At 40.4% G+C, this 26,382-nt stretch overlaps 1 protein-coding gene across 1 annotated transcript in view; it reads right to left on the bottom strand.

Moving 5' to 3' along the window:
• LOC149235739 (Tetratricopeptide repeat (TPR)-like superfamily protein) overlaps window positions 1–26,382 on the bottom strand; it is a 448,879-nt gene that overhangs the window by 32,630 nt on the left and 389,867 nt on the right. The window lies entirely within an intron of this gene.

Genomic DNA, 26,382 nt, shown 5'->3' with positions numbered 1-26,382 from the left:
AAGCCTCACTAGGCAACAATTGAGCCCTCAACAACTCCCCTTAATTCTTGGCAAAAATTATGCAGGCCCCATTAAATTTTGAAATTTTTTTCTTTTTCATATCACTTGATCTTATGTTTTTTAATTTCAAGGGGTGGTTTTATCGTATTCTCTTTTTCAATCTTTCCATTCTTTTTAAGTTTTGAAGTGCTTGATGGTTGATTTTGGTTCATGGAGTGATGACTTGATTCCATGGAATAAAACCTTCAAAAGATTACTAGTACATTACACCTTATTTGTAATTTTACATTTTTCGGAAAATTAAAACAATTTAGTTAAGGCCTACACATATACAAGTTAGTCTGTGTCCTAAAAGAATATATCTAAAATATTAGAAACAAGTCAATGGTATCTAATTTGAGTGAAGCATCATTTTTTACAAAGCTCTTACTTTCATTAAAAAATGATTTTTTGCACAATGTTGCTTTTATGGATTTGATTTTTCACCTGAAACACTTCTTTTGGTTTTCAATATACATGAACTCATTTCAACTGAAAAAAAAAACTTGTTAAAGTTTGAATTATACCTACCACAAGGATGAAACCTGTTTGAATTCCTAGCACATTATCTTGAATAAATTTTAATTGTTAGATATATTTTTATTTTATTTTGTAAATTAATTATTTAAATGAAGAAAAGACTTAATGTTTCAATCATCATGTTTGTTATTTTCATAGTTTTATTTGCCAATTTTATTAGTTTGATACCTTGTTAATAATTTATTCTCTTTTTATTAATTATTTGGTTTATAAATGGACATACAATAATAAATAATTATTCTAGATAGGATTTTCGAAACTTCAAAAGAAAAAATAAAGAAAAGATTTTACAAATCTCTAAAATATAGCTTGGTTGTTATAATAGATATTTTACTAGTTGTTGGATGATGTAACTTGGCAGGACTTCCACAGTGGCTTGGTGTCTTAGCATGTGGAAGATTGCCTCTCTAGATGATAAACTTTGTAAAGTGAATTTATAAAGTACCTTTTATATTTGATGATTAAAAGTGACTTTATCATAAATTTGAGTCACTTAAGTGATTTAAGTGATCTCAATGAGAGAATAAGTCACAATCATCGATCTTGATATGGCAACATTCAATCTTGGCCATTAAGATCTAGATTTAATGTTATAGTCATTAATGAGTTATAGAAGGAGATATGAGGAAGAGGTGAAGAGGCACCTTGGACATAGATTGAGTGGAGGGATTTCACTCAAGCGTGCAGGTTGGGCAAGGGCTTGAGGAAAGCGAGAAAGGGGCAGTTAAGGAGTATCAGCGAAGCTACTCAAACTATGGTACAAGAGCCCAAGTTCTTAATAGAACAAGTTTGCTAGTTTTCCCCTTTGTGGGTTTTTTAGGGTATATTGTGTATTCAATGTGTAATGATGATTTATGTGTGCTTCTGTTGTGCATTTTTTGTTAAGAACTTAGACATGCATAAATTAAATAAATCATGCAAGGGTTTGAGATTTACTTCTAGGAGCTAGATTCGGGAAAATTTAACATGGTGTCAAAACCACAGAGCGAGGGTGTTAGGGAACCCACAAAGATGCGCACAAAACTGTCAATCGCACTCACTGAGGTTCGTTGCAGAAGAAAATTGCGCAACGAGGAAGGAGATGGACGTCGGTGGTCGATAGCCACCAAGCTGCCAACCAACTGTGGCAATAGAGCGAGTGCAAGGGTGGAGATTGGATGCGCAATGTTGCAAGTCATTGTTGGTGGAGTCACAAAGTAGCCACACATGGTGTCGAGTGTTGATTTTTGCTAGCTGCGGGAGGTATTCCCTAGCTACAAGTTGGTCGTAAAGAAAAATGAAACTGAAGAAATATATAATATAAATTTTAAATTTAAATTTTGCCTCCAAAAGTAAGGTCAGCTCCAATTATTTAAGTTGGCCCAGCACTAAGAGGTGTGCCTCTTGGGGCACCTTAGATCACTATAAAAGAGTCACTCGACCTCCTCCATTTGACACACAATTCGGATCATCTCTTATGAAGAAGAAAAAGGAAGTGAACCACAAAGCTCTAAGAAATGATGAATCTATGTCAATGAGGGACAAGTAACATCAAATGAAGGTCGAATGATCAAGGAGTAAGTTTGTTTGGTTCAAGGCTGAAAGAAGGATTTTTTTCTCTGTTAGCTGCAGTTTTGTTTGGTGTCCAGAAGGAGAGTTGAAGCCCTAAGAGAGTCTGCAACAGGAGAGATGCAGGTTGGGTTGCAAAGTGTCACAGGCCACCCTGTGGGAGTGAAAAGGCCTCATGGTTGTTTTGCAGTAGGGCAGAGAGGCCTCAGGTGGGAGAAAAGGAGGCCGAAATCCTCATACTAGTGACAAAAGCAAGCCAGGCCAATAAGAAGACTAGCAAGTGGGACAGAACATTGATAGTGGGTTGGTCTAGCCCTAGGAATTCTCAGGTTAACTTATAAAACTAGTATTGTTGAATTGAACATTTCTCCTAGAAACGATTACTGGGTTTTCTCCCCAAATTGGATTTCCTAGGTGAAAATTTGTGTCTCCTTGTGTGCTTGCCTGTTTTTTATGAACCCACTGTCATTGTTGCATTAATGTTGCTATTTTCTATGTATAATTGCTTAATGATGTATATGACATAAGTGAACTTGGTTAAAGAAATTATTGGAAATAATTATCACAATTAAAAATCAATTCCTTAAGAAAATCAACATGGTATCAGAGCAAGTTCGAAGAGCAACCATTAAAAGTGTAGCCATAATCAAGTCAAGGATGGTTTTGATTCTGTCTAGATAAACTTTGTATGGATCATTGTATGAAGAGCAAGGATCAAGGTTAATATTTGAGACACAAACTTGACCTTATATGAGGTGTATTTTAAGTCGAAATTGAACTTGTTTTAGGGCCACAACAGCGCTGTGTGTTGAAGAATCTAGGGCAAAGTAGTGTAGTGTGATTCTTCGTTACTTGATGCCAATTTGTGGAGTCTTTTTACTTTTCTTGTTACCTTATTCTTCTTCTTCTTCTTCTTATTAGTGCATATGTGCTTACTTCATCAAACTGCTACCAAAACATAAAAACAAGAACACAAGATGTTGGCTCTCTGCCAGGGCCAAAACCTATCTACTCTTGAGAGGAAAACACTTTAGTGAATTTCTCTTATTGAAGCTTCTATTGATCAATGCCAAACCCTAGACCCCTGACAATGAGATCCCCCAAGCACAAGTCAAGTCTTCACACCTTTCTGCACCATGTACTCTGGCACTTCTTTCGGCACTTTGTTTCCTGACACTTCATTCTTCTTTCAACTTCTTAGTAACCTTGTTGCACTTGCTCTAGACAAGGTGTCTTTCCCTTATGATGATCCTTCACTCTCCAACCAAATGAGCGCCTTCTTCAAAGTGTAGGTGCAGACTGGAAGTGACTGTCTGGCAGCCCTAAATTCTTGCACATGTGACTGTTGTAGCCTCTTTTCCTTCTTCGTTTGAGTGCCCTTCTTCTTTGCTTGAGGGTCTTTCCTCCACACTAGAGTAGTCGGCCTTGTAGGCCTAGTTTCAGCCCCAACCGAGGGTGGATGTGTGACTATGTTTTATTGTTGTCCTAGCCATAGAAACAACTCTCAGATTTTCCGCACATGTGACTGTAGTAGTCCTTGGAACAACCTTCAAGACTTCGGTGGTGTACCCTCACACTTTGCTGCCTTTGGAGACCTTCTCACTTCGTTTATTTTAGAGCTCTTGTTGTACGTTTTATGATGAGTGGACAGCCTCTGTAAATAGAGGTATGTCACTCCTCTTTAGACTGACCTATTTGGCTGCTTGTAGGTCGACTTGTAGAGTGGACTTCGGATGGTTCTTTGATGGAGTATAGAGCTTGAATGAGCTTATTGATGGTGCCATTGCTAGGAGGAGACTTGTGACTTTGCTTGGAGGTGTTCTCTTGACCATAATACATATACATACAAGGTATAGCATGCCCTTAATGTCTTCAACTTATTCTTTTGACTATACTCACCTATAGCACTTTAAATAGTGTTGGACCTATTTTCAATGAGAAAGTAACTCATTGACATATATTATAAAAATAATATTTCTTTTTCTTGAATAAATAAAAATATCAAAAGCACATTTATGAAGACCGAACCTAGTTACCTTTCCTTCAACACTCCCTCTTAACTAGGGAGCTAAGTCACCGGATTCGTCCTAAACCCCCTGCGAATCCCGAATCTGGTGAATCCGACACGATTCGGTCCGGATTCGTGTCCAAATCACAGGACACGTCGTGTCCGAGGGCGTGTCGCGATTTTCAAAAGCGTGTCGCGATTTTAGGACACGTGTCCGGTTTCCAGGACTCGCTAAGCTCAGCGCGAGAATGAAAAGGGCGTGTTTGCTCATTAAAATTGTCATTTGGCAAGTGATTTGTGCTGTTGGCAAGTGATTTGTGTTGTTGGAGCAAGGAGTAAAGCATTTTGGCAGCTTCATGATCAAGTCTAGGCCCTAGTATTGATATGCTATTCATGGTAATGTTAAATTCTTAAAGTAAAAGTGACATTCTTCTTAATCTTCAATTTCATCCTTTTACTTAAATTTTTAACATTACCATGAAATGACTCAGGATGTTTGAGAGTGGTTCCGGCCTCATTGGATTTCATATGGAGAAAGTAGAATTTTAGATTTCATTCAAAATCCAGCAGACTTATCAGTTTTTCAAGATTTTAGGATTGGGGGATTGCAATGTTTCCATTGAATTTTGTCATGTATTAGGGTATGGAATTTGTATTTAATCAAGAGCACCAAACCAAGAGCTTCTGAATATGTCACTCCCGCTCCTATTTTCGTTCCCGCTCCACGCTTTCGCTCCCGCTCCCAAGTAACACTTTTCCTGATGATATGGGTCTAGACACCACTGTTGAGTTGGCATTGGCCAACATGGATCTCAATGATCCAGTGCTAGAGCCTGTTAGATTTGATGACTTAGAGGGGTCAACCTCCATACCAGCGGATGCAGAGGCGACTATGGATACAGCAGAGTAGGAGGATGTAGAGGAGAGCAGTGGCGACCATGATGATGGGGACAGTGATGCTGATTGATGCCTTGAGGCTTGTATACCTATAGTTGTTTTATATTTTCTATTTCTATTTGCCATTGGCATTGCACCAACACTACCTATGTAACACATTTTGATTTGATGACTTAATGAGAAAACTACAGTTGTCAGTGTGTAAGTTGTCTTTCAGTTATGAATTATGAATCATGATTTAAATTTTTAATAGATTTATCATTTATGTGACCAGTACCACTACATTTATTTGAATTTTGTATGTACTATGCATGCTAGTAGCTATAGATGAAGATCTATGTTTGAAATCAATAAATTTGTATCATTAATTAAAATTTGTGTAACAAATATGATAATATCTAATTTTTAATATATATGTATATTTTTTAAATATATATATATAATAAAATAATATATAACGTGTCCTGTTCCGGGGGGTCAGCGTGTCCAAATCCGACACCACGAATCTCGAATCCTACGTGTCCCGAATCCCCGTGTCAGGTGACTTAGCTAGGGAGGTATTCATACAACATTACAAGGTGTTTGGCTATTATCAATCTTGAAGAATTCACATAAGAGAAAATTGTTCTAATCTTCTTATCATTGGTTAAGAATCTTGTGAAGATAGGCTTATCTTTGGATCGTTTAATATTGGCACTTGATAATTGGCACATTCTTGGTAATAAGATTGTCTTTCCATTTACTAATAAGTACTCTTGTCATTGAAGATTACTCATAACTTAAGTACTTAAAACAATCTTAACCCAAGAATCACTCATTCACTTTGCACAAGCATTTTAGGTCTAGTTGCACTAATAATTTACCTCCAAGCATAAGCTTGGCTGATAGACTTCTAGGGCCACCCTTTCTCAATTTAGCTTGAGGGATTCTTGGTAATAAGATTGTCTTTCCATTTATTGATAAGTACTCTTGTCATTAAAGATTAATCATAACTTAAGTACTTAAAAACAATCTTAACCCAAGAATCACACATTCACCTTGCATAAGCATTTTAGGTCTAGTTGCACCAATAATTTACCTCTAAGCATAAGCTTGATTGATAGACTTCTACGGCCACCCTTTCTCAATTTAGCTTGAGCGATTCAACACCTTTCTAGTGGTTAACACAGTGACCTTGCAATCGTCAGAGTCATACTCTCTGTAGCGTCGGAGGCATCGGGTGGTTGGAACAAGGGGGAGATATAGTTAATCAAGCCTTTTCTTGCTTCCCGTTGGCTTCCATCCCACAACCTACTGTAAAGACTGGTTCCAAAACAGTTAAGAGGAAGGTCTTGCTTATAATAGGCATATAACTAAAAGTAACCAAGATCCTTGCATCTCACCTAGCTCTTAGGATTTGCATAGCATATAGGTTAGTGAAGCATCTAAGCAGCGACTGTCCATCTAGTTACTTGGCCTCTAATTGATAATACGCGAGAAATTGACTCCATAAGGCATTGGTCACAAATTTGAATTTAATCTAATCCTTAAATCTTGCTTGAATTAACCAAGTAGTTAGGCCACTCAATCGTATCTCTCGGACTCGTTGGTTTCCAACTTGTCCTTTGTCTTGACATTTCCATAGTGTTGGAAAATGTAACTAGGTTTGGTCTTCATTATTGTACTTGAAGTCAACATGTAATGAAAATAATTTTATTATTAATTTGAATTGACTTATTAAAGCATGGGTTTCATGCTTGGGTCAATGGTTATAGGTCAAGCCTCCATTGTAGGCTATAGGATTGAGTCAAAGTCAATTTAATGTTTGTACTCCTCCATCAAGTCATCCTCTCCAACAAATTCTTCAAGTCACCTCAAATAAGTTATCTACAAGTCAATTTCCCTCAATATATTCATGTCGGCCTAATATAATAGACGCATCTCTTCATATAAGTCATGTCGGCTCATTTCTATGGACGAACAACTATATAAAGGAGTATAACCTTCGCTCAAATCACAATCACAGAAGTTCGAATTATCTCTGTAATTCGGAAATCACATAAATGCTCTTGGTGCTATCTCAAAGATATGTTTTGATCATCACAATGCTTACAGGTTTGGTGCCATTTCAGTTTTGGTGCTATTACAAAATTATGGGCTCGGTGTTATTACAGTATTGTGAGCTCGGTGCTATCACAGTCTTGAGGGCTCGGTGCTCCTACAGTGTTAAGGGTTCAATGTAATCACAGTGAGAAGGATGCCATTACAATTTGGAGTGATGGATCTATCACAGTTCGAAGGATGCCATTACCACAATGAAGGATCTATCACAGTTCAGTGTTATCTCAGTGAGAAGAGTCTCACAGTTTCGATGACATCACAGTTAGGTGAAAAATATGACATTTCAGATCGGTGGTATCATAGTTCGGTGACCTTACAGTGATAAGGTCTCATAGTGATGATGTCTCAGCGTGACAAGAATTTGGTGCTCACACAGTGACGTAAATCTTGGTATGCAGACACTGTGAAAGGAAGAACAAGGATGACTTGATGGAGGAGTCTCTAGTCTAGTTTGTAATGGTCTTGGTCGTCTCATCTTGAATCTACTGAAGGAAGAATTTATGATTGGGTTTTCCCCTGGAGGGGGTTTTTGCCTTGGCAGCGTGCTTATATCTTGTGTTCTTTTCTATTTGTTGCTTGGCATTAATCTTGATGATAAGAAAAGATAATTAAGAGAACGAATACTAATAATGAAAATATCACAAGTCAATGTCATTAACAAGAAAATCGTTTAAACTGCCTAACCTATGGATTTTCCAACACGGTATCAGAGATATGGTCATGGTAAAAGGCAGTTTTGGGTTAATGAAACTAATGGAACTCGCTATAGAAGCTCAAATGATCTCGGTGATGCCACAGAAGGTCGGATCTCTGAGATTGTTGCGAATTGGTTTCAGTGCTATCATATATTGAGAAAGTTTGGATATCATAGTAAGAAAGTAACACAGTTTCAGTATCACTTGAGGAGTTCGGATAAGTAGACTCAGTTTGATGCTATGGTAGATATACTTCGGTGGATAAGTTTCAATGAATTGTAGTAATAAATTCAGAAACAAGCTTAGCATACCTCTTTGAAATGATGCAGATTACAGTAAAGACTTTTAGTGTTATATCTCAATGAATTATGATAAACTACAGTTTGATGCTATGCCAACACACAGAGAAGCTCACATAAAATAACATAAGGACCTCGCATAAACAAAGAAAGCAAGTTAAGAATTCAGAGATGTATCTTGGAATCTCAGAGGCAATGTTTAGGAGCTCAGTTTAGGCATTGAAATGTTCTTGGTGTTATCACTATTAGGGAATGTGGATGGAGGATCAATCTACCATAGGATCAATCTACATCCGATGCTACAAAAACTAACACTCCCTCTTAGCGAGGAATATGTTCTTGCATTATCGCCCCCTGTAGCAACACCCTATCTCTGCATCATCCCCTCTCACACTGTTGATGTTTCGCTGATGCTGCCCACCAATCACTGTGCAACTCTGAGATCTGTGTTGCTGCTGACTTTGCAAAATTGCTGCTAACATTGCATCTGCATTGCAACTCCCTCTTCATTTGTTGTTGCTGCAACTGCAACATCCAAAATAGAATGTCCCTACTACTAAAATGGGTTCTCCACCATACCCATTTGTTCTCTGAAATAGACGAACTTAGCTCTCCCTAAAGCTTTCGTGATTATATCTGCAACCTGCTCTTTTCTGGGAACATACTATAGTTGGATTGCTCCTCACAATACTGTACACAATCTCCAATGAAGTGACATTGAATATCGATGTGTTTCAACTTTCGACTTATTAGGAAACACTGGATTCTTAGAGAGCTTTATGCAACTCTGATTATCACAATAGATACTGGTCGCCTCCATCCTCTTCCTGAACAAGCTTACTAGCAGCTTTCGGAGACATATAGCTTCGCACGTAGTTGTGTTAGCTGCCATATACTCTGCTTCTGCAGACCTCAGTGCTACTAACTTTTGCTTCTACTACACCAAGAAACCATCCTCGATCCAACACTGAAGCAATACCCAGAGGTACTTTTCCTGTCCATTGAACGGTCAACCAAATCTACATCTGTGTACCCACAAAGTTTGACGTCATCCTCTCGAGTATATTTCAACCCATACTCGATTGTGCCTCATATGTACCTCAGAATATTCCTTGCTGCTACCGAATGTACCTTTTCGGTTTCACCATGAACTGACTAAGGGTATTGATTGCGAAGCAAATATTTGGCCTAGTGTTGACCAGATACATGAGAGACCCAATGAGTTGTCTATAGAAGATGGGTTTGAAATCCTTTCATCTGATGCATCTGTCTTCTTCCAGTTGGTAATCATTGGTGTAGACACGGGTTTGCAATGTAGGAATTTACAGGGTAAGTTCCTCAGACAAGACACCAAAGGACACCGCTCACAAACAGATCGCAGATCAATACACCAGTACTTTTGACATGGTTAAAACCCTCAAAGAGGGAAACAGTCCACGGCCTGAGCCAACGCGGCCACTTCAGGCAATTTATTAATAAAAGAATGAAAATTTACATAAGCTTCTCTCATGGACGGTTAACCTACAAATGACTCTCCATGCTCTTGAAATAGAGATCATGGACCAATCGGGTGTGAAACCATGGATCAAGTGTCGATAATACCGAGGAGAGAATGAACCGCCGGATCACTACATATCGTGACCGTCGGATTGTAAGTTACAAAATGTACATAGTAAAGAAACACACTTTACCTAACTCTATACTAGACCAAGTTATACTTAACTATTTTCTATGTGTCGGAATATCCTAACATCCCCCCTTAAGAACAACTTGGGATAGGATTGAAGGATTTACAAATATGACACAATAGGAGAAGGAAGGAGGCACTAGAGCCTATCCCCCCTTAGTGACAACTTCCTGAACTCCAACCATAAATCGAAGTTTAGTGAACTTCGCCTCTGTGAGAGCCTTTGTAAAGATGTCTGCAACTTGATCATCTGTTGAACAATATTGCACTTCAAGAACATGGTCGTGGATGAGCTTTCTGATGAAGTGCATGTGCAATTCAATGTGTTTGCTGCGCTGAGGTTGGACTGGATCTTTGCATAGTTGAATGGCACTTTGATTATCACACCAAAGTGTAGTCGGATGCTGCTGCTGAAAGCCAAACTTTCACAAGATCTAACGAAGCCACAAGGCTTTCTTACTAGCTTCTACGGCACCATGATACTCTGCTTCTGCTGAAGAAAGAGAAATGGCACCTTGTTTCTTGCAAGCCCATGTAATAGGTCCTGAACCAAGAGTGAACACATAGCCTGCAGTAGACTTCCGATCATCAGGGTCACTAGCCCAATCGGAATCAGTGAAACCAACCAATAGAGGAGATGCTTCGGCACTGTAATGAATCCCAAACTGAATTGTACCTCAAACATAACGAAGTATTCTTTTAGCTGCTTTCCAATGACTTTCACGTGGGTTTTGCATAAACCGAGCAACAAGGCCAACAGCAAAGGAAAGGTCAGGACAAGTATGGGTTAGCTACAAAAGTTTTCCTACAAGTTGACGGTATAAGGTAGCAACAACTTCAGGAGAAGTACAAGTGACTGAAAGTTTGACTCCAGACTGAAAGGGAGAAAGGGCTGGCTTACAGTCTTCCATGTGAAAATGGCATAGAATATCACAGGCATACTTGGACTGGGAAAGGGAAATACCTTCCTTGGATTGCAAGACTTGAAGACCAAGAAAATAATGTAAGTGTCCTAAGTCTGTCATTTCAAACTTCCTTTTAAGGCTAGTCTTCACATGGTTTATAAGGTTGGGATCACTACCAGTCAGGATAAGATCATCAACATAAAGAACAAGAATGATAAGAGACTTGCCCACTTTCTTGGTGTAGACAGTATTGTCAGAATGACACCTAGAAAAGCCATTTTCTAAAAGAAAGTTATCCATTTTGGCATACCAAGCTCGAGGAGCTTGCTTGAGACCATAAAGGGATTTCTTAAGCCGACATACAAGGCTGGAGTCTGTTTGTATAAAGACAATAGGTTGTTCCATATAGATTTCTTCATGCAAGTCCCCATGCAAGAAGGCGGATTTAACATCCATCTGATGGACTTCCCATTTGAAAGAGGCAGCAAGGGAAAGAACAAGGCGGATAGAGTTCATTTTGGCAACACGGGAGAAGGTTTCAGTGTAGTCAATGCCTTCAACTTGTGAAAAACCCTTAGCAACAAGACGAGCTTTATGTTTATCAACTTTCCCATCTGGTCCATACTTGGTTCTATAAACCCATTTGCATCTAACAAGTTTTCGTCCCTTTGGTAGAAGAACAAGATCCCATGTATCATTTTCCAATAATGAATGATATTCTTCATTCATAGCTGCTTCCCAATCTGGATGGCCTGAAGCTTCTGCAAAGGTGTCAGGATCATAATTCACTGAAGCTTGAGCCAGTAAAGAAGAGGCTCTCTTGAACTGAGAACGTGTACGTCGCTGATCTGTAGGATCACCAACAAGATCACCTGCTACATCCCGAGTAGCACGGACCCATTTTGGAAGCTGAGGAGCTGAAGGAGGATCCTGAGAAGGTGGGGGAGGATTGTCATCCTCGCTTTCATCATCTGAAGAAGAAATATTTTCAAAAGTAGAAGAGACAGGAAGAGGTGGCACATCCGCCGAACTAGGCTCGTAGGCCGATATATCTCAGCAAACTTTACATCTCTTCTAATGATAACATTCTTGGACTTAAGTGGAATAAGTCTATATCCTTTGACATCTTCAGAATATCCAACAAAAATACATTTTTCACTCTTAGGTTCTAAAGCTTTATGTTTCTCATCCGGAATATGGGCCCATGCTTCACTTCCAAAAACACGAAAGTGACTTACATCTGGTTTGATTGAGCTCCATGCTTCTTCTGGAGTCATATTCTTTAAAACCTTAGTAGGAGTGCGATTTATTATGTAATTTGCACAGTTAATTGCTTCTACCCAATAATTAAGACTAAGTCCTTTAGATTGAAGCATACAATTAGCCAGTTCCTTTAAGGTGCGATTCTTCCTTTCAGCTACACCATTTTGTTGTGGAGTATATGGAACAGTATGTTGCATTTGAATTCCATTCTCAGTGCAAAATTTGATGAATTTGTTGTTAACATATTCTCCGCCATTATCAGATCTTAGCTTACGAATTTGATGTCCAGATTGTTTTTCAACAAAGGCCTTAAAGGCCAAGAACATGTTAAATACTTCACCCTTGAGCTTTAAGAAGTATACCCAAGTGCGTCTGGAGAAATCATCAATGAAAGTTAAGAAATACTTGTAGCCAGAGAATGAAACAACTGGAAGTGGACCACATAAATCACTATGCACGAGCTATAAGGCGTGCCAAGAGGCACGTTTTCCAAAACTGTCCCGATGATGTTTTCCGAGTACACATCCGGAACAAACACCATCTCTGCAAGATACCATTGGAAGACCTGTCACCATGTTTTCTTTACATAGAGTCTAAAGAGAGCGATAGTTTAAGTGACCAAATCGCTCATGCCAAAGTTTGCTCACTTCATCATTATGAGCAACAAATACTGAGGGAAGATTTGATGACCCAAAGTTGTGAAACTTATACAACCTTGTAGAATCATCAACAATGCCAGTAGCTAAAATCTGTCTAGGATCTCTTAGGTCCTTAATTACAACATCGTGAGGTGAAAATTCAACGATTTTACCTTCACCTGAATGGGTTATCTGATATACAGATAGAAGGTTGCAGGATATGGTTGGAACACATCATACATCATTAAACTGACCATTGTCTATATGAACAGTTCCAGTCCCTACAACACTAAGAGATCTATCATCACCAACATATATATTTTTGGTGTTACAATCATTTAAAGAAGAAAACATGGCTTTGTTTTTGGCCATGTGATAAGAAGCTCTAGAATCAATGAGCCACTCATGAGAATGAGAAGAAGAAGATACATTTAGTGCATAGCCAGACCGGGATGCTTGACAACCACATGCAAAAAGTGCCATTCCTGAAGATGAAGTCGAAGTTGAAGAGTGCTCCAAATGGATGTTATGCTTCCTCATTGTTGTTTCCAAGGCTTCCATCTTCTTAAAGCATTTGGATTCTAAGTGGCCATCTCGATTACAAAAGTTGCAATGTCTATCAGTCTTCTTCCCTTTGTTTTTATTTGTCTTATCATTTTGTTGAAATGATTTTTCATTTTGAGGCTGAGATTGCTTAGGACCCTTGTTTGGTTTAGGACCATTCCTTTCAGGATACAACTTCTTAGGATTCTTTGGATTTGGTTGCTACTGGGCGGCTAACGCTTTTTTGGAAGAGTTTCCAAGATTAAGAAGACCAAGGTGTAAGAGTTTTTCTTGTTCTCTTATTAAAGAATCACAAAAAGAATCAAAGGAAGGGGACTTGTAGTCTTGTCCTTGACAAATGAAGGCTTCTCTTGTAGAATGGAAGGTGGAAACAAACACAGAGTAGGCTGGTCCCAACTTAGTAAGAATGGAATAGATAAGGTTACTATCTTCTTTCTTAACCTTAACACCTTCCAAAAGAAGTCTAAGGGTCTTGAACTTGGACAAAAAATCTTCAATGCAAGAAAAATTATTGGGGTCCAATGTAAGCAACTCATTTTCAAGTTGATGGGCTCTAAGTTCATTTTTTATTCCAAAAACTTTAGTAATTTGTTTCAATGCTTCATCAGGAGTATCAAGTTCTGCAATATGGAATCTAAGATCTGGAGAAATAGACATCCCTATCAACCCACGTGCTTGATCTTGCCTATTTTCCCATTTAGCTGCCTTATCTTCATCTTTCAGTTTGGTTTCTTGGCCTGTGGCTATTCTGTAGAGACCTTTACTTCTAAGTAAATCCACAATGTAGGACCACCATTGGAAGTAGTTGGTGCTGTCAAGAATAACTTGGCATGGACTTTCCATTTTAACAGAAACTGAAGCTATAGATGCTGAAACTAAGTGTTCCAATGGAAATATCTCGAAAAATTAGGCTATTTAAAAAAAAAAACAGTTCTAAAAACAGCTTCCGAATGAAGAAGTTATGGCTTTTTGAAGAAAATTTGATGAAAATGCCGACCAAGTGCGGGAATGTGCGGAAATGAAAAATCTGCCCCCACAAAAAGGAGACTTGAACTCAAGACCTCTACTCTCATAAATTAGCTTTGGACCAATTGAGCTATACAAAAAGTTTGAGAGAGGGAGGGGGGGGGTTGAAGCTTTGGGTTGCGTGCTTGCTTTGAGAAAGCTCTTTTTCCCTACAAAACAAAAAACACAAAACCCAACACGGACATACAAAAAAAAAATGAACCTTACGGCTCGAAGTTAGCTTTAGCCGGAAACTAAATATTTTATTCAATGTTTCTGATTTTCTGAGATCACACTAAGGCGCAGCGGAAAAGAGCATATGCATGAGAAAAATCCTTTCTTTCGGTTTCTGATTTGCCCAGATCGCACAGAGTCGCGGGGCAAAGAGCATACGCAGAAATGAAAGGTATTGATCCGATAATGAAAAAAGCTAAATAAACCGAAACCAAAATAAACAGAAAGAAAAATAACTGTAAACTGCAAATAAACACTGTATACCTCCAGATCTTAAAAATGATGCAGCTAGGGCTACCGGAAACCTTTTCGCGTGAAACGAAAGGGGTTCCTCACTGGAACAGATGCTCCCAACACAACAGAGCAGTCCTCTCGGCCCGAAAGCAGTCAAAAACAATAGATCTAGGAAACGGTAGTCAGATGCAGTTCTACCGGCTTCAGATTTGGATCACCAACAGACGCGGCCCTCAAATAGCTCTGAAACCATGTAGGAATTTACAGGGTAAGTTCCTCAGACAGAACACCAAAGGACACCGCTGACAAACAGATCGCAGATCAATACACCAGTACTTTTGACGTGGTTAAAGCCCTCAAAGAGGGAAACAGTCCATGGCCTGAGCCAACGCGGCCACTTCAGGCAATTTATTAATAAAAGAATGAAAATTTACATAAGCTTCTCTCATGGACGGTTAACCTACAAATGACCTTCCATGCTCTTTAAATAGAGATCATGGACCAATCGGGTGTTAAGCCACGGATCAAGTGTCGATAATACCGAGGAGAGAATGAATCGTCGGATCACTACATATCGTGACCGTCGGATTGTAAGTTACAAAATGTACATAGTAAAGAAACACACTTTACCTAACTCTATACTAGACCAAGTTATACTTAACTATTTCCTATGTGTCGGAATATCCTAACATGCAATCCTGCATTTTGAACCTCTTTAGAATATCTGTAGCGTATCTTGCTTTCCCAAGGAAGATCACCCCATCCTTCTGCCACCCCTCCAATCCTAGGAAATAGTACATCAACCCCAAATCCTTCATGTCAAATTTTGTTGTTGGGTTCCTCTTGCAATGCTCTATGAGCCTTGATGATCTTGTCAAGGATACATCATCCACATACAAAACTAAAATGAGGGACTCATCTTCTACCATCAAATAGTAAAGGTCGAGATTTGCGTCACTCTTGACGAACCCCATATGCTGCAAGTAGGTGTCAATTCTACCATACCTTGCCCTGGGAGCCTGCTTGAGCCGATATAGAGCCTTCTTCAATTTTCACACGTGTGCGCCTCTCCTTAGTCTCAAAGTCTTCTGGTTGTTTTATGTACACTTCCTCCTCTATCTCTCTGTTCAAGAAGGTTGTCTTGACGTCCATCTGGTGAATCTGCCATCCCATCTGAGCTATTAGAGATATAATTGACCAGATAGAAGTGTATCTGGCAACTAGGGTGAAGGTTTCCTCATAATCTATCCCTTCATTTTGTGCATACTCCTTTGCCACGAACCTAGCCTTATACTTTTCCACACTGTCGTCTGCCGCATATTTGACCTTGTAGATCCATCTCAAACCTACAACTGATTTGTCTTCTGGCCTAGGCACTACCTCCCAAACATCATTCGTCAAGATAGAGTTATTTTCTTCTACCATGGCATCTATCCACCCCTGATGCTATGCGGCCTCTTGAAAGTTGCAAGGTTCTATGACCTGAGCTACCAATGCTTGGTATCTGTCAAGTTGTCTACGTTGTCTCTTCCTCATCCGAGGAGTCCCAATAAACTCCTCTACATCCCTTAACGTCTGACGAACCTCTCTTCTGGCTCGACCACTAGTCGTGGAAGGTTCAGTCAGCTCCTCCTCATCTTGTTTCTACTGTTCCATCTGCTAAGAACTCCCTGGATTTCTTACATCGGAGGAAACACTGGTACTAGTCACAGTACTTGACCCTTGTGACTGTCCTGCTTGTCCTACTGGCTGCTCCTGTGGCTGGACTAAAGGAGCTTCTTCTCACTGATTCTGATCACTTGCAATCATCTCTCGAGACCTCCTGAAAGCTCAGTCATCCATGAACTTCACGTCTCATCTTACTAGTATCTTCCTTGTTAAGTTATGATATGTTCTATGCTTATAACAGTTTACTTCTTTTTCTTATTGTAGTCCACAGATTAGCAATCACATGTACATAAAGTAAAGTGCAGATAGAACATTAAACGATCGACAGAAAACAAGCCAAGACAAGAGACACAAGATGTGGCGGCTAGCCAGGGACAAACCTCACAATGTGTGGGGAAACCATTTGATCAAATCTTCTTTTATCTTCAATAATTCAGCAAAGAGAAATAGTACAATAAATTTGATTCATATCAGCAATAGCAAACACTAGATCAGTAGCATCAGCATCAGCAGCTTCATCATCAAACTAGGGCAGATGATATCTCACAAACCGACCATCGGATCGGCTTGATTCCACCACCAAAAGTTGCGGCTCCCAGAGGAGGTTCAGATGAACCTACAGCGCAGTTCAAATGAGGGGATCTTCTAGTCCACGCAGGTCAAACTTTACTTCTGCAGTTGCAGCTTCAGTTTCGGCAGCTTCTGGCTTCAAACTAGGGCAGTCGATACCATGCACATTGTCTATCGGATTGACTTGATTCCACCACTAAAAGTTGCGGCTTTCAGACGAGGTTCAGATGAACTTACAGTGCAGTTCAGATGAGGAGATCTTTTGATCCATGCAGGTCAAACTTCACTTTTGCAGTTGCAGCTTTAGTTTCAGCAGCTTCCTTCAAACTAGGGCAGTCGATATCTTGCAAACCGTCCGTCGAATTGACTTGATTCCACCACCAAAAGTTGCCGCTTTCAGAGGAGGTTCGGATGAACCTACAGTGCAGTTAAGATGAGGAGATATTTTGATCCACGCAAGTCAAACTTCACTTCTGCAGTTGCAGTTTTAGTTTCAGCAGCTTCCATCAAACTAGGGCAGTCGATATCTTGCAAACCATCTATTGGATTGACTAGATTCCACCACCAAAAGTTGCGGCTTTCAGAGGAGGTTCAGATGAACCTACAACGCAGTTCAAATGAGGAGATATTCTAGTCCACGCAGGTCAAACTTTACTTCTACAGTTGCAGCTTCAGTTTCAGCAACTTCTGGCTTCACAGGTGTGAGGGAGAGACCCTTTTCTGCGCAATAGAGAAGAGACTCTTTTCTGCGTAGTAGAGACAGATAGATGTGATGAGATGAGTGAGTGCAAATGAGGAAAAGTCCTCCTGTATTTATACACAAATGTTGATGTTTGAATAGATGCCACTGTTGGGCTTCTGAGTCTACATGAGTTGTAGGTCGGCTTGGTAATAATTCCATAATCAAAATAAATTCATATCTCCATGAATACTTATCAGAATCAGATGATCTTTATATCAATCCTACACCTCTCGACGAGAGGAATCTAATAAAAATATTATCAGCCATGAATAAGTTGACCCACATGAAGTTTTGCCCTAGTTCCCAATTTTAACATTGCCTCTCAACTAGGGAGAACTTCATCTGCAATCTGTCTATCGGTCGTTACTATTCATCCATCAAATGCACTGCCTTGTACAACCTGACCCTTGCCCTGCTCTGCTCTATTCTGCCTGTTCTGCTTTGTCTTGTTCTACCCTGTACTGATCTGTATTGTTCTGCTCTGTTCTGCTTTGCTCTTGCATTGTTCTGTTCTGCTCTGCTTTGCTCTTGCATTGTTTTGTTCTGCTCTGCTTTTGTCCAAATTATGAAGAAGAAGAAATGATCGAGGATGTATCATACTGACTCAAAGTTAATCTCAGAGTATGTACCACTGGTCCCAGACCAGTCTCAACCAACCCGAAGTCAGCGTCATAGTGAATACAACTCCACTGGTCCCAGACCAGTATCATCCTCCACTGACTCAAAGTCAGTCTCAGAGTGCGTACCACTGGTCCCAAACCAGTCTCAACCGACTCGAAGTCAGCTTCATAGTAAGTACCACTCCTACCACTGGTCTCAGACCAGTATTGCAGTCTCAGAGAGTGTACCACTGGTCCTAGACCAATCTCAACCGACCTGAAGTCAATGTCATACTATGTACCACTCTCACTGGTCCCGGACTAGTACTGCACTGACACGAAGTCAGTCTTAGAGTATGTACCACTGGTCCCAGACCAGTCTCAACCGACCCGAAGTCAGTGTCATAGTATGGTACAACTCCTACCACTGGTCCCAGACCAGTCTCAACCGACCCGAAGTCAGTGTCATAGTATGGTACAACTCCTACCACTGGTCCCAGACCAGTCTCAACCTACCCGAAGTCGGTGTCATAGTATGGTACAACTCCTACCACTGGTCTCAGACCAGTATCATTGATACCAAATCAATGGAGGTCATCCTAGTGTAGGGAGTACGGTAGACACAATGATGCATCCATCGGTACTACTATGGTCCCTAACTTCATTTCCCTGCTCATTGGTCAGATGAGAGGTACTTCCCATGAGTCCCAGACTGCATGGGTAGGATGCCTCGACAGGAGAACTAATCAATCCTGTCCTCACAGGAGAACACATCAATCCTGCTACAATCGCCATGGAGAACACATCAATCCAGGCCAACATGGAGAACACATCAATCCAGGCCTCACAGGAGAACACATCAATCCTGCTACAGTCGCCATGGAGAACACATCAATCCAGGCCTCACAGGAGAACACATCAATCCTGCTACAGTGGCCATGGAGAACACATCAATCCAGGCCTCACAAGAGAACACATCAATCTAGGCCTCACAGGAGAACTAATCATCCTGCTACAGAGGAGAGCGAATCATCCCGTTCCACAAGACAGTGAATCATCTTGTGCCACGAGAGTGAATCATCTTGTTCCAGTGCGCACCACCAGGGGAGGGTGAGTCACCCTGTGGTCGTATGTTGCTCCAGTAAGAACCGCAAGCCCTTAGAGCTCCCAGAGCTCAATGTATGCAACATGCAGGACCCTTGTACAAGGGTTTCTTGACGACTCCAAATCGTTTGGGAAAATCACGGATTAGATCTTTCCTTGGGGCTTTGACAAGGTGTATCGACCTGTACATCATCTTAATGCGATGGAGCCTCCTTGCTCATCGACTTACCATATCCCAAATGATGTCTATCTGCTGGAGCAATCAATGAATACGAGATTACTCAATAATCCAATCCCACCTCTGATTGTTACAGAGAATCACAGTGGTATGTGTTCAAACAGCTCACTAAAGAGCTTCCCCAACCAGGCAGCTTCATACGAGATCATACTCATAGATATGTATCTGGTCTAGGCAGTGCTTATGGAAACCGACTTGAACTTCCTGCTCATCCATTATATCGAAGCAGAATCCAAAGAGAAAAAGCACTAAAAAGTGCTCCAGTGATCCTCTACACTATTTGCCTAATCAACATTCGAATAATCATGCAGTTTCATATTTCCGGCAGTGTATCTCAATCCATCAGAGATTATGTCCTGAAGACATCTCAGAAGATTCTTGGCACCAATCTAGTGAGGCTCAACCAAATATGAGCTCACAATGCTAACTGTGAAACATATGTTCGGATGGAGGTTCACCAAGAACATCAACGCGAATGAGTTTTTGAAACTCAGAGGCATTTCCCAAATCTGGTCAGACATCACTACCATATAACTTCGGAAAGTTAAGATCCTCGAGGTAGTCGCAGGCTTGCAGTCCACCATACTAAATATTTTCAGAGTCTTCACCACATATTTTCCTTGAGATAGGAAAATTTCCCTTGGCTTCTACCACACTTAAAGTCCTTGGTCCTTCATTTCAAATTCAGAAGCCAACTCCCTCTTACATTTTTGAATGAGAGGGTGTGCACCTATTAGAAAGAGGTCATCCACATACAGCACCAGTATGAGAGGCTTGTCATCTTCAACCTTAAAGTAAAGGTTAGGATCAGCTTCACTCCAATCCCAGCTTCATCAAGTAGCCATTGATCCTCTCATACCATGCTCGAGGCGCTTGCTTCAGCCCATAGAGAGCTTTCTTCAACCTGCATACATGAGATTTTCCATCATAAATCTCAAATCCTTCGGGTTTCTCCATGTAGACCTCTTCTTTGATTGAACCATGCAAGAACACGGTCTTGATATCCATCTGATGTAAGTTCCATCCTTGTGAAACCGTAAGGGCTATGATCGAGCGAATGGTCGTATATCTAGCAATAGGTGCAACTATCACATCATAGTCTATACCTTCCTTCTGGGAGAAACCACAAGCAACAAAACGAGCCTTATATTATTTCGTACTTCCATTTGCTACAACTTTATCTTGTAAAGCCATTTTGAAGTGACAACTGTCTTGTGCTGGGGTCTGGGAACTACTTCCTAGACATCATTCTTCATAATAGACTCATATTCTTCGGTCATAGCAACCTTCCATACTTGATGCTTGACGGCATCTGAGAATGATGAAGGCTCATTTTGTATAATCATGCTCATGATGGTCAGGTATCCCTGATACCTGTTAGGTTTCTTACTTTCACAGAAGGTTCCTCGAGGTGCAGCATGTCCTTCAGCATCATCAAAGTATCCCCCTAAGCCACGAAGGCCTCTTCCTAGAAGAGGGAGGCTCAGGTGGATAAATAGGATCCATGGGTTCCTCCACCTCAGGCATTGTTACATCATCTACCCATAGAGACAGCTTCCACAATCGTATTGTTCTTCCTTTCCGCCACACCATTCTGCTTAGGAGTATGTGGTGTAGTAGTCTCCCTCTTAATGCCAACCTCAAATATGCCTGAGTGAACCAACTGTAATATATCGGAGGTCTTGCTTTGACTTGGGGTGAAAGGTCCCCTTTTGAGCTTTCCTTCGGCACATCACGAACATACACCTTCTTTCTCTACTTGGAATTCGGGCATCCCTGTTACCATCTGTCTTACATCGGGTAGAGCTTTGTAATGAAGGTGGGCAAACCTCCGATGCTAAAGTTCGGAATGAAGAGATGTGTCATAAGATATGACACCTAGCGGACTTCCATCGACCTGATATAAAGAATTAGCACGAAACCCAAGAGTAAAGGCATCTTTAACATTATTTTTCCATATACGTACCTTGCCATCGCTAAAGGTTACCTTGTAGCCTTTTTCTTCCATTGCCGAGATGGACACCAGGTTCTTTTGGAGGTCATGTGCATTTAATACATCCTGGAATTTCTAGCCTTCTTGAATGGTTGTCCTCTTCCTTGATTTCCAGCATTCCTTTTACCTTTGCTATTCTACCCTTGTTTCTTCTTGAATGCATCTAGCCATTAATTCCTCGAAACCAGGAATTACATTGTAATTCAGAAGAGTAGTCCTGAACACGTACCATTGGGATGGTAATCCTCCAAGAGTTGTGAGTGCCATTTCCATGTTAGTAATAGCCTCCCCAATAGATAGGAGATTGTTCCTAATTTCGGTGATCCTTAAGAAGTATGCTTGCATACTCTCATCTTTACCCTTCTTGATTTCCCTCAGCTTATTTCTAAGAAACAAAACTTGATTCGCATCATTAACTTTAAATAAACTCACCAGTCTATCGTAGATTTCCTTGGAGGTGTCCAGTTCAGAGATGTAGGCCACCAAGTTCTTGTCGATAGAGTCTCGAATGATCGTCTTCGTTTTGACTTCTCCGTTTTTCCATTTGTTCTAGGCAGCAGCGGATGCATTTGACGGAGACTCAACAATATTGCCTCTTGCATGGTCCAGCACTCCTTGATCTTCTAGGGTTAAATCGATAGACATCTTCCATCCGTGATAGTCAGCTTTCTCAAGGAGCTTGTCTTCGTTAAGAAAGAGTGTTCAAGACCCCATAGTTCTTTTAAGATAGCCTTGCCAATCTTCTCTTCGGTGATTGCTCATGCTCTTGCTCGGGCTTTGTCTTCACCTCAGCTCTGATACCATGTTAAGTTATGGTATGTTCTATGCTTATAACAGTTTCCTTCTTTTTCTTATTGTAGTCCACAGATTAGCAATCACATGTACATAAAGTAAAGTGCAGATGGAACATTAAACGATCGACTAAAAACAAGCCAAGACAAGAGACACAAGATGTGGTGGCTAGCCAGGGACAAACCCCACAATGTGTGGGGAAACCCTTTGATCAAATCTTCTTTTATCTTCAATAATTCAGCAGAGAGAAATAGTACAATAAATCTGATTTATATGAGCAGTAGCAAACCCTAGATCAGTAGCATCAGCATCAACGGCTTCATCATCAAACTAGGGCAGACGATATCTCACAAACTGACTGTCGGATCAGCTTGATTCCACCACCAAAAGTTGTAGCTTCCAGAGGAGGTTCAGATGAACCTACAGTGCAGTTCAAATGAGGGGATCTTCTAGTCCACACAGGTCAAACTTTACTTCTGCAGTTGCAGCTTCAGTTTCGGCAGCTTCTAGCTTCAAACTAGGGCAGTCGATATCTTGCAAACCGTTTGTCGAATTGACTTGATTCCACCACTAAAAGTTGCGGCTTTCAGAGAAGGTTCAGATGAACCTACAGTGCAGTTCAAATGAGGAGATCTTTTGATCCATGCAAGTCAAACTTCACTTCTGCAGTTGTAACTTCAGTTTCAGCAGCTTCCTTCAAACTAGGGCAGTCGATATCTTGCAAACCGTTCGTCGGATTGACTTGATTCCACCACCAAAAGTTGCGGCTTTCAGAGGAGGTTCAGATGAACCTACAGCATAGTTCAGATGAGGAGATATTCTGATCCACGCAGGTCAAACTTCACTTCTGCAGTTGCAGCTTTAGTTTCAGCAGCTTCTTTCAAACCAGGGCAGTCGATATCTTGCAAACCGTCTGTCGGATTGACTTGATTCCACCACCAAAAGTTGCGGCTTTTAGAGGAGGTTCAGATGAACCTACAGCGCAGTTTAGATGAGGAGATCTTCTGGTCCACGCAGGTCAAACTTTACTTTTGCAGTTGCAGCTTCAATTTCAGTAGCTTCCGGCTTCACGTGTGAGGGAGAGACCCGTTTCTGCGTAATAGAGGAGATTCTTTTCTGTGCAGTAGAGAGAGAGAGAGAGAGATGTGATGAGATGAGTGAGTGCAAATGAAGAAAAGTCCTGTATTTATACACAACTATTGATGTTTGAATAGATGCGACTGTTGGGCTTCTGAGCCTACATGAGTTGTAGGTCGGCTTGATAATAATTCCATAAACAAAATAAATTCATATCTCCATGAATACTTATCGGAATCGGATGATATTTATATCAATCCTACACCTCTCGACGAGAGGAATCTAATAAAAATATTATCAACCATGAATAAGATGACCCACATGAAGTTTTGCCTTAGTTGCCAATTTTAACATTCCTACTGCTAGGAATATAGATTTTGAATGCCTTGAGGTTTCGTTGTACACAACAAAAAATCCCTTCTCTGTAGTATGATCCAATTTGGTACTTTTATCATCTGGCACGTGACAATAAGCAACGCTGCCAAAAATTCTTAGGTGGCTCACTTCAAGCTTCTTTCCCGTGAAGACTCCTTCTGGCGTTTTTGTCCCCAATGCTCTATGAGGAGTCCTGTCATGAATATACATTGTCGTGTTACATGCTTCTACCCACAGTAATCTGGGTAGAATCTGGTATATAACATAGCCTTCGCAGCTCCAACAATGGTTTTGTTTTACTGCTCGGCTACACCATTCTGTTGTGGATTATATGGAGTTTTCCATTCTCTCTTGATGCCTTCGCGCAGAAATTTGTGAAGTCTTTATCAATATACTCTCCACCATTATCTAAGTGAAGTACCTTGATCTTTCTTCCTTGTCACATTCTCCATGAGAGCTTTAAACTCTCTGAAACGATCAAAGATCTCATCCTTGGTCTTCAAGAAGTAGATCCAGGTTTTTTCCTGGAATGATCATCAAGAAAGGTGATGAAATACTCAACACCGTTGAGAGCTCCAATGGACATCGGGCCACAAATATCTGAGTGTATAAATCTTAACACGCCATTAGCTTTGTTGTCACTCCTTGGAAATTTCGCCTTAGCATACTTTCCAAGTGCGCGCCCTCTACACACATCATCGTGTTTAGTCCCTAGTTCAGGAACCCCTATTATGGTTTCCTTGACCATCCTAAGTGCTCGATGATGTAGATGTCCCATTTTTTTGTGCCATAATTCATTCAGCTCCTTCCCACTGCTACTGTTGTTGCCTATCAGTGCCATTGGAGAATCGATTTGTAATCAGTACAACCTGTTACTTCGAACTCCAATCTGTCTTACTTTCTTCCATCTCGGGTGCTTGACATACACTTTCCTCCCTACAAAGTGAACATCGTACCCTTTATCCTGTAACTGGGATACTGAAATCAGTTTCATACCCAATCCTGGCACATGCAATACATTTAAACCACTGGTGCTTGCTCCTGATCCCCCCTAAAAATTTATGGTACCCCTCCCTGTTGGAGTACATTTCATTTTCTTTCCCATAGTAATCTGGAAATCCATCTGCTCCTCTTTATAGCTAGAGAAATATTCTCTAACCCCTATCATGTGAGCTGAAGCTCCACTATCTATGTACCAGACTCCCTGTGAACTTGATCCTGCTAAGCAAGCAAATGTGTCTTCCAATCTGGAAGACAAATCTGAGGTCTCTTGAATGTTACTTATGTCCATGGGACAGATTTAGTGTGTTATTTCTCTTTTCCTCCCGACGCGGATTTTGTAGCTTGCAGCAAAACTTTTTTGTGTCCAACCAGTATTTTGCTCAGCGAAAAATCTGAGCTGCAACTACTCCTTCTGACTGCTGGAATCACTAATCTGAGAAATTCTATTTTCCTGCCTCCTCTCAACTGAAAAATCGCACTGCTGCCCTAGTAACTCGAACTGCCTTTTCTGGGCTCTGTGCAGTCTCTCTGGGAATTTCGAACTGTTTCTCTCTCTGAAAAGCGAAATTCCTCTTTCCCGCTTCTGAGCTTCCTGGCTGATCAATTAAGATCTGATACTATGTGAAAGTTCTATCTATTGCAGCTACTAGAGATTATTCTTCTAACTCATAAATTAATTCTGCAATTTATTTACTACGGCAAATAATGAATAAAATCACAGCTACAATTTTTCACCATACAAATACTACGAAAAATAAAACACTGGGAACTAAAAAATTTTAGCACGCACAATCAAATTGACATAGTTATTTTTGGACAATTGTCCCTAGAAAAAACCCAAATTGGGAAAACCGGTGCAGCAAATGAGGGTTTTATTATTAATGTTTAGCAACAAATATGAGTACAATAATTTAGATGCCCAACTGGAAATATAATCTGAAGAAAACATTGGCAAAAATATTGTGAGAGTTTTCTCTCACACCACAATTATTTTCTGCCTCTAAAATAGCTTCCCTAACTTCTGCATGAGATGCCTGCATCAGCCTCTGCGCAATCCATACGCTGGTCCTCTGAAGATTTCGGCCTTCCTTCAACTCTTCCGGGAACTGAAAAATTTCTCTTGGAATATTGTTGCTCTCCTGCTCCACCTGTTACTCACCCTCTGGCTCTATTTTATCTGCTGAGATGTTGCTACTGCGAAAATCAAATTTCCTAGGCAAGTGAGTATCTGCATTGGATGATCTTCATCACCACATCAACCTTCTTTTATAATCTATTGTTGGAGCACCAGCGACCATGATTAAAACTTAATCAATGCCTAGGATCATTTATGCGTCGATCTATGTGAGTTTCTAGATGATTCACACCTTATCTCAATTAATACTGATTAATTAACCATATTCCCTAAGTTTAGACTAAGGAAATATTTAAAAATTGGTTAATAATCTAATTGAGACACTTCTAGGTGGAATTTCCACAAGCGATTTCTGGGTTTTCGAGATCTCATGTATTCTAGCCTCTCCACAAAATTTTGTGGCTAGAACACATCCGATGCTACAAAAAATA

The sequence above is a fragment of the Pinus tabuliformis genome, chromosome 8 (genome assembly GCF_031772625.1).
Source record: "Pinus tabuliformis cultivar Carrire ecotype Pingquan chromosome 8, CPIR1, whole genome shotgun sequence".
Lineage (NCBI taxonomy): Eukaryota > Viridiplantae > Streptophyta > Pinopsida > Pinales > Pinaceae > Pinus > Pinus tabuliformis.
This window is presented reverse-complemented; position numbering and strand designations above follow the sequence as displayed.